The 12,229-nt window shown below is 45.0% G+C and overlaps 1 long non-coding RNA gene across 1 annotated transcript; it reads left to right on the forward strand.

Annotated features, from left to right (window-relative positions):
* Positions 1-597: 597 nt before the first annotated feature.
* LOC150058803 (uncharacterized) lies at positions 598-6,269 on the forward strand. Its single transcript, XR_016536559.1, has 2 exons — positions 598-934; positions 5,724-6,269. It is a non-coding gene; the product is annotated as an uncharacterized LOC150058803 (long non-coding RNA).
* The last annotated feature ends 5,960 nt before the right edge of the window (positions 6,270-12,229 follow it).

The following is a 12,229-nucleotide window of genomic DNA, read 5'->3' on the forward strand; positions in this document are numbered from 1 at the left end:
GAAGAGTTGGTTTACAGGGCGGGGGAAAGGGGGAAGAAAAGTTTCCACTTGAAAGCAATAAGGGATCATATGATTGTGACCTTGATGAGTAAGAGGGGGAGGGGAAGAGATATTTGGTCCCAAACCCTTGGCCTCTCCAAATGGGGGCATTCTAGGCCCTCTTTTGGGGAACCAGATACAAGGAGGATTTATTTACAAAGGTAACCATTAGCAGTTTATTCGCTAAAGTTGGGAATTTGGTATTTTTTATATTACACGAAATTCATTATTTAATTAGACTCTAAAAAGCAAATTAAGGACGGGCCTTCTACACAAATTGGAGCAGCTAAATGCTCTTTTGTGCCTCCAGCCCTTGGGTTGTTAAAGAGGCTGCTGATGCATGAGAAGTAAGTGACTGATTTAACTCATTGGGATGCAGGAAGCGACCTGCCCTCTTTTGAAAAGAGAGAGAGAGAGAGAAAGAGAGAGAGAGAGAGAGAGAGAGAGAGAGAGAGAGAGAGAGAGAGAGAGAGAGAGAGAGAGAGAGAGAGATTTCAAGCTAGAGAAGACTGAGGGAGGGGAGAGGTAAGAGAAGGGAGGGAGAAAGGGTGGGGGAGAGGGAGAGAGAGGCAGAGAGGGAGGGAGACCAACTCCCCCCCCCTTTTCTGCACTGAAAGCTTCTGAATTTCAAGCAGAAAGTAGAAGGAGCCCGGGACTGCAGCGAGCTTCTCTCCTTGGGCTGCGGGTGTGCAGAGAGTAGACAATGAAACCTCCACCCCCTCCCCCATCCCGCTAGTCTACAAGATTTTTGTTTTCGTTTCTTCTCATCCGGTGCAAGATATATAAAATCAAATATATATATCGATATATATATCGATGCGTAGGTATTTTTGAAAACACACATGAATAAATTAAAGCGGTGGAGACTCGGATTATCCAAATGAACCGGGAGCCGGTAAGTAGTGGGTTTTCCTATGGTTCTCTGGGCATTGCATAGCAGGAGATTGGGCTTGGAAGTGTTTGTTTTGTGAGTAGAGTAGCTGCTGCCCATGTTGTTGTTGTTGTTGTTGTTGTTTGGGGGGTTTTGTGTGTATTTTTGTTTTATTCATAGGGGGTTTCCTGCGAGTTTGCACTTTCCGCACGTGAGCAGAATTGTTGTGCCGGTTGTGTGAGAGCAACACAGGATTGTAGGGGCCACTGCCTTGAGATGCAGCGAGTTGAAGCGAAGGGCGGGGTGAGGGGACCGGCAAGAGGTACCACGAGTTGAGGGGTTCCCGCTCTGCGAGCATCCTTACGACCCCCCCCCCCCCCGCCCCAGCTCTCCTTCTGCTGCAAGTTTGGTTCCTGGAACTGGATGGAAATCAGGTCGCAGGGATCCCTGAGCTCATGGACTATCAGACGTGCAAGGAAGGTGGGAAGGAATTGGAAGGAGGGATTTCGGAAACAAGGAATGGATGCGAACACACACACACACACACACACACACACACACACACACACACACACACACGTGTAGAATGGACCCTTTGCGGCGCCACGCTGGGCTGCTTGGTTTTCCTCTTTTAGTCTTGCCTTGGTTAGCTCGCTGGCTAGTGCGCGTGCATCTTTTATCCGCAGCGCAAATAGAAGATCTTATTGTGGCTTGGGCTGTGCTGGGCTCAGAGAGGTCGTCTGTGTGAGAAAGAATATCTAGGAGGTAGAAATTGTGAGTCTGGGGAGGTGTGACTTTTTTTCGCCTCTAGAAAATGTGCAAGAATTCCGCGGCCCATGCTTTCTTTGTGTGGCGGGCAGCGCCAAGCGCTTTGTGCTTCGCAAAGAGAAAATGGCGAGTCCCATTGTGTTTAGGCCATTTTCTTCCGGTACGAGGATTTCTAGAGTTTTAAAAATACTCTATGTTTTTTCTCTCCTTTCTTTTTCTTTCCTTCTTTAAAGTAGCTTTCTTGTGCCTGGAGAGGTGTAAATGGGTAAGGTTCTGCCTCTACCTCGTGTGGATAACAAACAGCCTGTGTTCAAAATGAAGGGTCTATTAGAAAAAAATAAAATGTGTACATCTATGCCCTCCAAAGATCTGCAGGGATTCTTGGGGGCTCTAGAAAATTGGTATCTGTTTATAGGTGGTTATATATGCATATAAGTAACTTCTTTGTTGTAATAATATGATGAGGAAAATAAAAGATAAAAACGTAATTATTTAAATGGAGAGGGAAGTAGGATGATCCTTTCATTCTCCTTTCATCTCCTAAACCTCCAGGAGAGGTTAAATATTATTCTTCTATGTTACTTTTTTGTTTTTTCTTAATCCAAGATGAAATGTTATTTTGGATAAAGAAATTATTTTATAGCTTTAGCCATGAAAGGTTTATGGTAGCCCTGCTTCATTAGAGAAGTCTGGGATTCCAGAGGAGGGATCGTGTGTCATGATCTTGGTGCTTGTGTTTGTGTATATGGAAGGCAGCTATGCTGTCCTTGATGGTGCATAAAGAATGGAGAGAGACTTGGCTGAAAAGATGTTTGTTTAACTCTTTTCATTACATGTCATTTTTGTTTTTTAAGGAAGTCCCTGCACTTGTTAAAAACATATGCAAGCATGAACTAGAATGCCTATACAATGATGTGTTACTTACTTTTCTGAGGAGAGTAAAGAGAGCAGGGGGAGAGAGAGAGAGAGAGAGAGAGAGAGAGAGAGAGAGAGAGAGAGAGAGAGAGAGAGAGAGAGAGGAAGAGAGGAGAGAATATTGCAGGCTGGCAAATATTAGTTCCTATTTACTACAGATCTCTGGTACCCTTAACTGGAGGTGATGATTTTGTCAGCTTAAAAATAATGAAATGCCATGTTTCCCCCATCTGCTTCCTGTACTCTGTTTGGTGGCAAATAAAGGAAAATGAAAACAACTGGAATGGGCAAAAGAGTGTAAGGTTCATAAACCATTCTCTCCTTTGACATCCTCTTAAATGTGAGGAAGTCAAATTTGTGCTGGAGTGCTATGACTTTCATTTTTCAAAAGGCACCTCCTGTAACTCCCTCCATGAGAATCAAGACCATGGACAGCGAATTAATACTAAATCACTGAGCAGCAAAGCCTAGTAAAATTTCGGGGACCAGTAGAGTAGTTTACATTCAAAATATGTGGGAAGGCAAAAAAACATCTTTAGCATTTTAAAAGGGCATTTAGAAAAAGACTCCTTTCAAATATGGCATTTCAAACTCATTCTATCAAGTTTCAAATTAATAATGATTTGTGCTTCCGTTTCTACCCCATCATGCACAATGTATGTCCTTTATCTAAATAAAAATTAACTCCATCTTTTTTACTAGGAAATAACAAATTTAAATAAATCCATTTTTAGATATGGGCATTTCTCATAAGACCTGGGAATAGTGGAGATAGAGAAGTTCTATATTAGGGGAGCATTAGCTGAATGACTCTAGGGTAAATTAAATTGATTTTTATCAGTGGCTGAATTTCTAAATGCATAGAATTGCAAAAATTAAATGCCACTTTGATAGACAGGAACAGTATGAGTGGAGATATAATTCAGCTCTCCCTTTACTCTCAGGCATTGCAGTTAATAACTGACAGTGCAAAGATGTAGACAAATATCATTTTTCTAAAAGAAAGTCAAAGAATTTTCCCATGTACATTGTTTAATTTGAGGCACATGATTTATTCAATGTGACCACGTAATAGATATCAGTTGGTTTTGTTTGTGCATTGCTTGAATTGCCTTTATTCCCAGGCAGAAATGGAATTCATTTAAAACCATTTCACTTGTGTCTTATATAAATACTTCAAAACTGCTGGCTTAACTTCCCACTATTGTGTATGTTTTGTCATATTTAATTATAGTGATTTCGGTGTGACCTGTTAAGGCCTGGAGAAATCAAAATAACAATGTACAGGTTAGAGAGACCAAAGTCTTTTATATAAAATGCTGTTGGCATTTGCAAGGAAACGAATTGTTGTTGGTTATAGAATGAAAGTGCGGTGGTTTGAATGTACAGGCTTCCAAACTGATGTCCTAGATGTGCTTTACACACACACACACACACACACACACACACACACACTTCAAAAATAAGGGAAGGCATGTCTTCCAATCACTTGCAAAGAGTGTTCTGTAACATTTCATCCAGCCCTCATCAGGACCATGGTGAGAGCCCTGGTCCTCTCTGTTAGACAGCCGGGGCTCTGGTTGAGAAGGTGGTGGTTTGGAGGAGAGGCATTGTTTCGGGAGGCGCATTGGTTCAGGACGGCTTTCTCGAACAGATTAAACAGAAACCTAGATCTTGGACTGGAGGAAGGATGGCGGCGGGCTTGAAGGAAACGCAGGTAAGCTCTGCTTCTTCCATTGCCTGCGCACATCCTGAAGAAGCAGTCAGCCCCTGACCGGGAAGCCTGGACTCTGTCCAGCCTAAGGTGCCTATTTTGCTGTTCCAGAGCCAACCAAATGCGAGCAGCTATGTCGGGGGGGGGGAAACGGGGGGGTCTCGAGGAGGGGTCGGAGGAGGGGGAAGTCAGAGGCTGTTTCTATTTTAGGGAGAGACAACCCAGAAGGAGGTCTTGGGGTTTGCTGCGTCTCAGCCTGGGCGGCAGTGACTGGAGGGACTGGAAGAGGCTGGAGGACGAATGACCTTCCGAGGGTTGTCTCTGAGCCTCTGCGGGGGCGAACCCGACTCTGGAGGGCCGGGGCGGGCGCTCGCCCTTCGCCGCCTGCAGACGCAGGTCTTGGGGGGCTGCGCGCCTTCTGCGGTCCTTTGGTTTCAAGGACACAGCGAGCTGCTCCGGACTTGGGGAGCCAACATCTGTCTGCCGGTGACGTCAGCAGCCCGTGTAATCCTCTTGTGCTGCAGGCAGATGCCTTATTTGTTTGGCTGGAGCGAGCCATTAATCCCTAATTCTGGATCAGCCAGCGAGGGGGAAAGACCGGGCCGGCTCCCGGCCCACCCTCTCCCCGCCCCCACCTCCCACCCCGGAGCACCGCGGACCGCCCGAGCCTCCGCGAGCGCCCGGCCCGCGCCGCCCCGGCCGCCGCCGGCGCCGCGCTCCTCCGCAGGTTGGACTCGAGCTAGCTTGGTCTTCCTCCTTTGGGCTTTCCGAGGCTGAGTGGTGCACGGGAGGAAGGCTTTTTCTTTTTTTTCTTCTCGAGCCTGGGACTCGCCAGGGTACTGCGGGGTGCTGGGTTCGAAGCCAGGAAGGGGTGGAGATTGGAGACTCGGGGAGGGGCGCGCGCTGCGCCAATCTCCACTAGGCCGGTGCCCGAGAGCCTCACGCCGAGGACGCTCGCTCCAGGCCGGCTCCCTCCCGAAATCACTTCCCTTCCCCGGACCCGGCGGTGGCCTCGGTGCCCGGGCCCCTCTTCCACTCGCAGGCTTCCGCAGCCCGGACCTGAGCTCCCGAACCATCCACCGACCCCCCACCCCACCCCTGCCCCCGCCCCAGGCTGCGGGATTCTCTTTCCAAGCGTTGGTCGGTCCTGTCCGCACCTGCGGAAACCAAGCACCCGAGGTCGAGACCAGCCAGCCTGGGCTCCCGTCCTCCCTTCACCTGGTCTCCTTGGCGTGCTCCCGCCCTCCCTCCACCCCTTCTCTCCAGCCTCCCCCCACCCTCCGCCTCTCTCTCTCTCTCTCTCTCTCTCTCTCTCTCTCTCTCTCTCTCTCTCTCTCTCTCTCTCTCTCTCTCTCTCTCTCTCTCTCTCTCTCTCTCTCTCTCTCTCTCACTCTATGTTTTTATTCTGTTTTTCAGGGGCGCTCGTTGGGGTCTCTCGGCTCTCTCTCCTTCTCCGACGGACGCAGCGGGAGCTGCTGGTCTTGAGCCCGGCGCCCACCGAGTCGTACGGGACGACGGGGATAAAGAGGAGCCGCCGCGCCCGCCGCCCCCGGCCCGCTGCCCAGAGGGCTCCGCCCGTCCGTCCGAGGTCATCTCCCCGCACCCGTGTCCTCTCCCGCCCCTCTCCCTCCTCCGCCCCGCCGGGGCCCAGGGTCTGCGGGCCACATTCGTGCCGCAGTCTGAACCCCAACCCCAGCGGGGCCCCGATTCTAGTTCCACTCTCTTGGGCTAAGAGAGCAGGCAGCCTTATTTCTTTCCGCAGCAAAACCGTAGCCCGACCAGATGGGCCCCGCTCGGCTCTCCCGGGAAGAGGCAGGTGCGGTACTTCATTTTTCCGCATCACAAAGAAAAGACGATGCGGTCCGCCCTGGGTGCCCTTCTCTCCCCTAAAAGTTTCCGATCCACGCCGCTGTGGTGTTAGCAGAAAGCACACCGGCGAGGCGCGTTTGTGTGTGGATCTTGGTAAGGCCTTCCCTATTATACGCTAGATCTCTGCCCTTACCCATAGCAGGAAACTCCGGCCGGCAGACCTCTGCGGCAGAATCTGCTAACCTTGAGGTCCTGAACACTGCCATTTCCCACCCAGAGTCTGACGAAAGGGCTCAGGACGAACCGATTCGCTTAATAGCTCTCAGTAAAATAACAGGATTGTGAAATTAGATCTGTACCAGAGGGATAATTAACGTCGATCCATGCCATCATTTGAAAACGAGATTTATAGGCATATCTATGTCTTTACGCATGCTGCAAATGGCATGGCGGTGTATGCATATGGATACGCAGACATAGGCGTCTTCTACCCTTCCGCAGAAGCGCGTGGTTTTCAGTGGCTCTGGCAGATGTGACAGGAGGCGAGCTGAGACGGGAGCCTTCTGGGAGTCTTGAGGTTGAAGTAGCCCAAGAGCCTGGGTGTGAGGAGGAGGCCGGGGCGGGGGTGGGGAGAAGTGTGGCAGCTCCACTGGGTCCTCTGTTCCCCCCTCCCCGCATCAAGATCAGAGACTTCTGCCCTCCGTGTTCACAGCGGACCTTGATTTAATGTCATACAATTAAGGCACGCGGTGAATGCCAAGAGCGGAGCCTCCGGGCGGCACTTGAAGGACATGAGAGCATCTGGGGGTCAGAAGGAGGACGGGCGGGGGGTACAATGGCAGGAAGTATAGAGCTGGTTGAATAAACCCATTGCTTTCTACAGAAAGATCCACACATTGATTCCAGAACCAACTTAGCACTGAAAACAGCGGGAGCCACAGACCGCAGGCCAATCCCCAAGAGGTCTTGGGGGGGGGGGTCAGTGACACCCATCAGGAGTTTTCATTTGGGTGAATATTCTGGGAGTGGAAGCATTTAGAGAGCGCTGGAGTCTTTCAAAATAGGAAGATGGCTGTCTGCAGTCCTGGCCCATGGTTGAGGAACAGGACAGGACAGGGGAATGGCGTTAAAATAGCTCTCTGAACCACAAGGAGCAGGAAACCTCAAATAGCTCAACCCTTGCGTGAAGATCTTAAGACCTAACATTGCCAAAGCCTCTTAGCCCCTGGCCTCCTTTCTTTCTCTGTCTCTCTTCCAATTAGCTTTACCTGTCTTGTTTGTTTGTTTGTTTCTTAAAGCCAAAGTAACTTCCTTATTTTGGTATGGGTATCCCTGGCCAAGCAGAACAAATTGGTAGAAAGAAAAGGTCCAGATCCAAAACTTTAGAAAGACTTGGTAAATGAATTTATTTCAGAGACAAAGCGATATATAGATTCTTCTAAGGTAATAGTTCCACACCTTGACCTTGAAGTCAAAGAAAAACAAAACAAAACAAAAAACCAAATCTAGGCTGAAAGGCAAGCGTGATGGATGTCTTTGTTCTGCCTTGGCCAGCAGGGGTTGGGAACAAAGGAGAAGCGCTGAGAGGATGAGCTGAAGTGGCCGCGCCCTCTGCGCCTGCCGCTGTTCTTGGTACTGACCATGCCGTCCCCCTGGCAATAAAACCACAAACGCCATCACAAACGTCTTCCTACCGAGGAAAAAGAACCAGGTACTAGCTAGCTACCAGATGAAAAATTAAAAAGGGAAAAGGCCGTCACATGGCGACCATTTTGTCGTACTCATGCACTCTAGTTATGGCCTGCCTCGCCTGGAATTTTTAGGTTTTTGCATTCACGAAGTGCACTGAGAAACAATTATGGTGGATCTAAGCTGACACCTACATCTTCGCACTGAGGAGTGAAGAGCCTAGAGGCTTTTATGTTTTTCTTTCTTTCTTTCTTTCTTTCTTTCTTTCTTTCTTTCTTTCTTTTTTATAAAAAGATCATCCTTAAAGCGCAGAGACATAAGGTCTGCTGCTGCGGATCTTAGTTCCCATGTTGTCGCCAAAGGGACACGCACAAGATTCCAAGACAGCCTTGAGATGTCCCACAAAGGATTTAAAGGGAGTGATTAGGTGAGCCAGGACAGGAGCTATTGAAACCGCAGTGCAGGCTGGCAGGAGGTTTTCAGCAGAGTAGCATCCCTAGGCAAATCTAGAAGGGGCGACCTCCCCCACTCCCAGCCTGCTCCCACATCTTGGTCGGGCCTGCTCCAGGTGCTCCAGGTACTGCAGGGCCAGAAAGCCAAAACCTGCAATGCGGAAAGGCACCCATTGCTGCTTCTTATGTGTTTATTTATTCCCTATTGCTCTCCCAGACAGACAGAATCCTACACTGAGGATTTGCTTTAGGGTTTGAAAATCAGAAAGGTCAGTAGCATCGATACATTCAGTAATAAACAAATAAATTTCTTCGAATATTTCAGCATCCTAACTTAGGTGCTGAAAGTATACAATTTAATCAGTGAAATGTTTAAGTGCCTTAACTAATCCATATGGCAGGGGAAGGTGAAAAATAGAAAAACACCAATTTGCAGCCATCCTAAGCTCATGAAAGAAACTGTATTTGTTTGCCTTTGTTTATGAATTTACAAATATCTACCTTGTTAAAGTTAATAACAGATAAAATGGTCCAGATTGGGCAAAAACAGACACCAGCATTGATTTGCCCCAGATATAGAAGTGGGATATACATGGACAATGAACTAAAAAAGAGATGTTTTCTCACATTAGTTCTTTTACACCTAAGTAGTGGAGATTTGTGAACCAATTCAGGAATAAAAGAGGCCAGGTACAATATCCTCAGCAGTCTAGCCGCTCCTTTCCCTCTCACTGGGGTAAGTGTTATTTATCGGCTGATTTTAGAACTCAGTGAATTAGGTCACTCATTTCCATTGATTAGTTGGGTTTATATTCAAGTTTGCACAGTTTGGGAAGCTGTAGTTCAGCTCACTGGAAAGGGAAGCTACTTTTAAATGGGAAAAGGTCGGAGATATTCTGCTGTGTGTATAAAAGGCAGCCACTGGAAACAGAATTGGGTTTAAAGCATCTCCCCATTGTCACAGAAGGCTCCATTTCCTTCCAATATTCATCCAATTGTGTCCGTGTCCTGTGCCCACGGTCTCTCTGGCTTTTCCACACAGCAGCACAAGGCAGGGGCTGCAGAAGAGTCCTGCTTGCTAAGTTGTACCCCTTAATTACATAATAGGAAAACAACTAGTTCCACCCCCCCAATCCTACTTGTTTAGGATGGCCAGAGACTCGAGCTTCAGAAAGCTTAATCAGTTTAACAATGACTTTCTAAATGAAAATCAAATATAAATACGTGACATGAAAGGTTACTAAAACCAGAAACCCAACACACAATTCAGTAATTTGGTTGCCAAGATTAAGTCCAGAGTGGTTATTGATCCACAACGTTTCTGTGTGTGTTTTTTTTAAAGATTATTTTCAATTTCTTTAGAAAATAATCTCCGGTTTAATGTCCATGACACATTTTCCTGCTATGAAATTCTATGCTCAGCAGTTTTGCCACGAAGCAAGTCAGGAATGGCAACTGCACAACTTCACTGCGGTGTGCCATGGGAGTCCTTTGACAATCGCAACTTTCATCTAGCGGTCTGAAATTAAAGCTTCTCGGAATAATTTAGGAACAGCTTGACCCTTTGAGATATTCAACGACAACCCTCCAGGGAAATAGCATGTTTCCTTCCCAGGAACAGGATGCTAAGGCAATATACTGCGAGATCTCCGGTGTCAACAGTGCTAGAGCGCCCTCTTCTGCCCTAGAGCGGCATTACATCCATACAAAAGCCAGATGGCGTGTCTTACTAAGCAGAGGAAGCATTAAGCTCCTAGGGCCATCTAATCTGTTAAATTTAAAAGCTCTTACATAGTCTGCTTCTAAAAAGGCCACCTGATTTTGAGAACTCCTTAGATGATTAACCTTTCTCTATAAGGTAGTGAAAACTCACTGTTTAGAAGTTGCCTGTGACATTTCTGAAGTTACTTTTCTGCATTTTTTCTCGAATTTAATAAGGAACTAGGAAATTGCAAATCTCAGTGAAAATACTTGGTGCTAGGCACTTGAGTGAGAAACATGCTCCCCAGTTTATCTAGGTAAAGCAAAATGTAAAGAGGGGGAAATATCTTAATAAAGATACCTTAAAGCACAGGTTATTTGTTTTTAGATGATAATTTTTAAAGGCCCATGTAAAGAACTGAGTTTTTGTTTTGTTTTGTAGATTAATCCAGACTTTTCTTAAACTTTAAATTTGGAACTAAATTTGGAAAGAGAATTTTAGGTAGCAATTGAACGTTTTTTTCTTCCCCGTAATAGATGCACCAAGTTTGTCCTTGAAAAATGTCCTAACAAATTTACATCCATACTCAGCTGGCAAAGATTTCAGAAGATAACCCAGAATGAGCAGAAACAATCAAACACCAGATATGTAGCAGCGGGTGCACACTCATAGGTGTTATTTGCATTAAAATGAGGTTTTTAGTAAACAATAAACTTCTCAGACAAAATGGGATTTTTTAAAGGTTAAATCCCCTTTTAGTTTTATATCATAGAGTTTATGTTGATTAAAATAATGTCTAGCTGCATTTACCATTGTGAATCAGAAAAATTAAAGTCTATTTCAACATACACATATTTGCTATGGAGCCTGTTGTTGATTATATCAGTGCTAATGTAATAGAATGCTTCCATTAATTATATGGCTGTTAAATAAATCTTGTAAAATAAACCTCTGCTTATTTTATGATGTCAGAATGAAATGATGGTTTAATATCTTTTACTTTGATCCTAGGTCTTAAAAGAAAATTCTGATCAAAATATTTAGCTATAAATTTGGTGATAATATTAAATAAAAATTTTAAATTATGTGATCTTACAAGTCTTACTTAAATGTTAAACCAATTTAAATATTTGATCAGCCCTATCAAATCACAGTTTTTTTCATTTATCTTCTGAAATCAACTTCTCAAAAAAAAAGAATTCATGAACTGGTGGTATAATAAATGAGTATAATAAATGAAAAAAAGATCATTATAACATTTATGTTTTTTAGAACATAACAACAGAAATATTTTATTTAGTTTAGATTCATACTTTATTCACAGGACTCTTTATTGAATATTTTTGCTATACTTCTGGTAGTTGCTTGAAAACAACTTCCAAAAGAATAAAATTAATAATCTACATAAAATATTTTCTATTAAGAAAACTTGCTCTTATTTTCCATGAAGGGAAATATAAAACTGAAAATAGCCCCCCAATCAGCTTTGCAGATGCCCTGAAGGTCTTGCTAAACATGAAATCATGAACCAGAATTTATTAGGTAACTTGCTATGAGAAGAGTTTTAACCTTACTGTATATTTCCACAACAATAACATCCAAGAGCTGAAACACTCCTCCTAATTCCTTCTATTTAGAATCCACAGAAATGTTGAGAGTGAGAGTGAGAGAAAGACAAATCCAATATGTTGTCTTTCAAATGTCCTCCTTTTCCCCCTCTTGTCCTGGAGATTTAATCTAGGCCTCATGCACAGTAGGGAACACTACCATTGAGCTACATCCCCACTCTCATGCTTTTGTTTACAGCATAAGCACAATAATTGTTTGTTGTCTTAGAAAAAATTAATAGAGAATTTATTATTTTAATAATAACCATATACACACTGCTACTTGTGTATTTTGATTAGATAAAAAAGGGGCAGTATTCAGATTTAGCTGCTGATAAGGAATGAGCATAACAAAAAGATACCTGCTGGTAAATCTCTGAAGGGTGAGATTTGGAGATCCTGTTCAAAATCAACTTGGATAGACAAGTCCTAGAGACTCTTATCTCCAACTACACTGCAAAAATCTGAAAGTAGAGCTGTGGTTCAAGTAACAGAGCTCAATCCTTGAGTAAAAAGCCAAGCACAATCATAAGGCCCCAAGTTAAACTGTAGTATCTTGTAAAAACATGAAAGAAGAAAGAAACAGAGGTGGGGGGATGGGAAGAGAGAGGGGAGAGGGAGGGAAAAGGGGGAGGGAAGGAGGGAGAAAGAAAGGAAGGAAGG

Source organism: Megascapheus bottae, chromosome 9 (assembly GCF_031878675.1).
Source record: "Megascapheus bottae isolate mThoBot1 chromosome 9, mThoBot2.hap1, whole genome shotgun sequence".
Taxonomy (NCBI): Eukaryota; Metazoa; Chordata; class Mammalia; order Rodentia; family Geomyidae; genus Megascapheus; species Megascapheus bottae.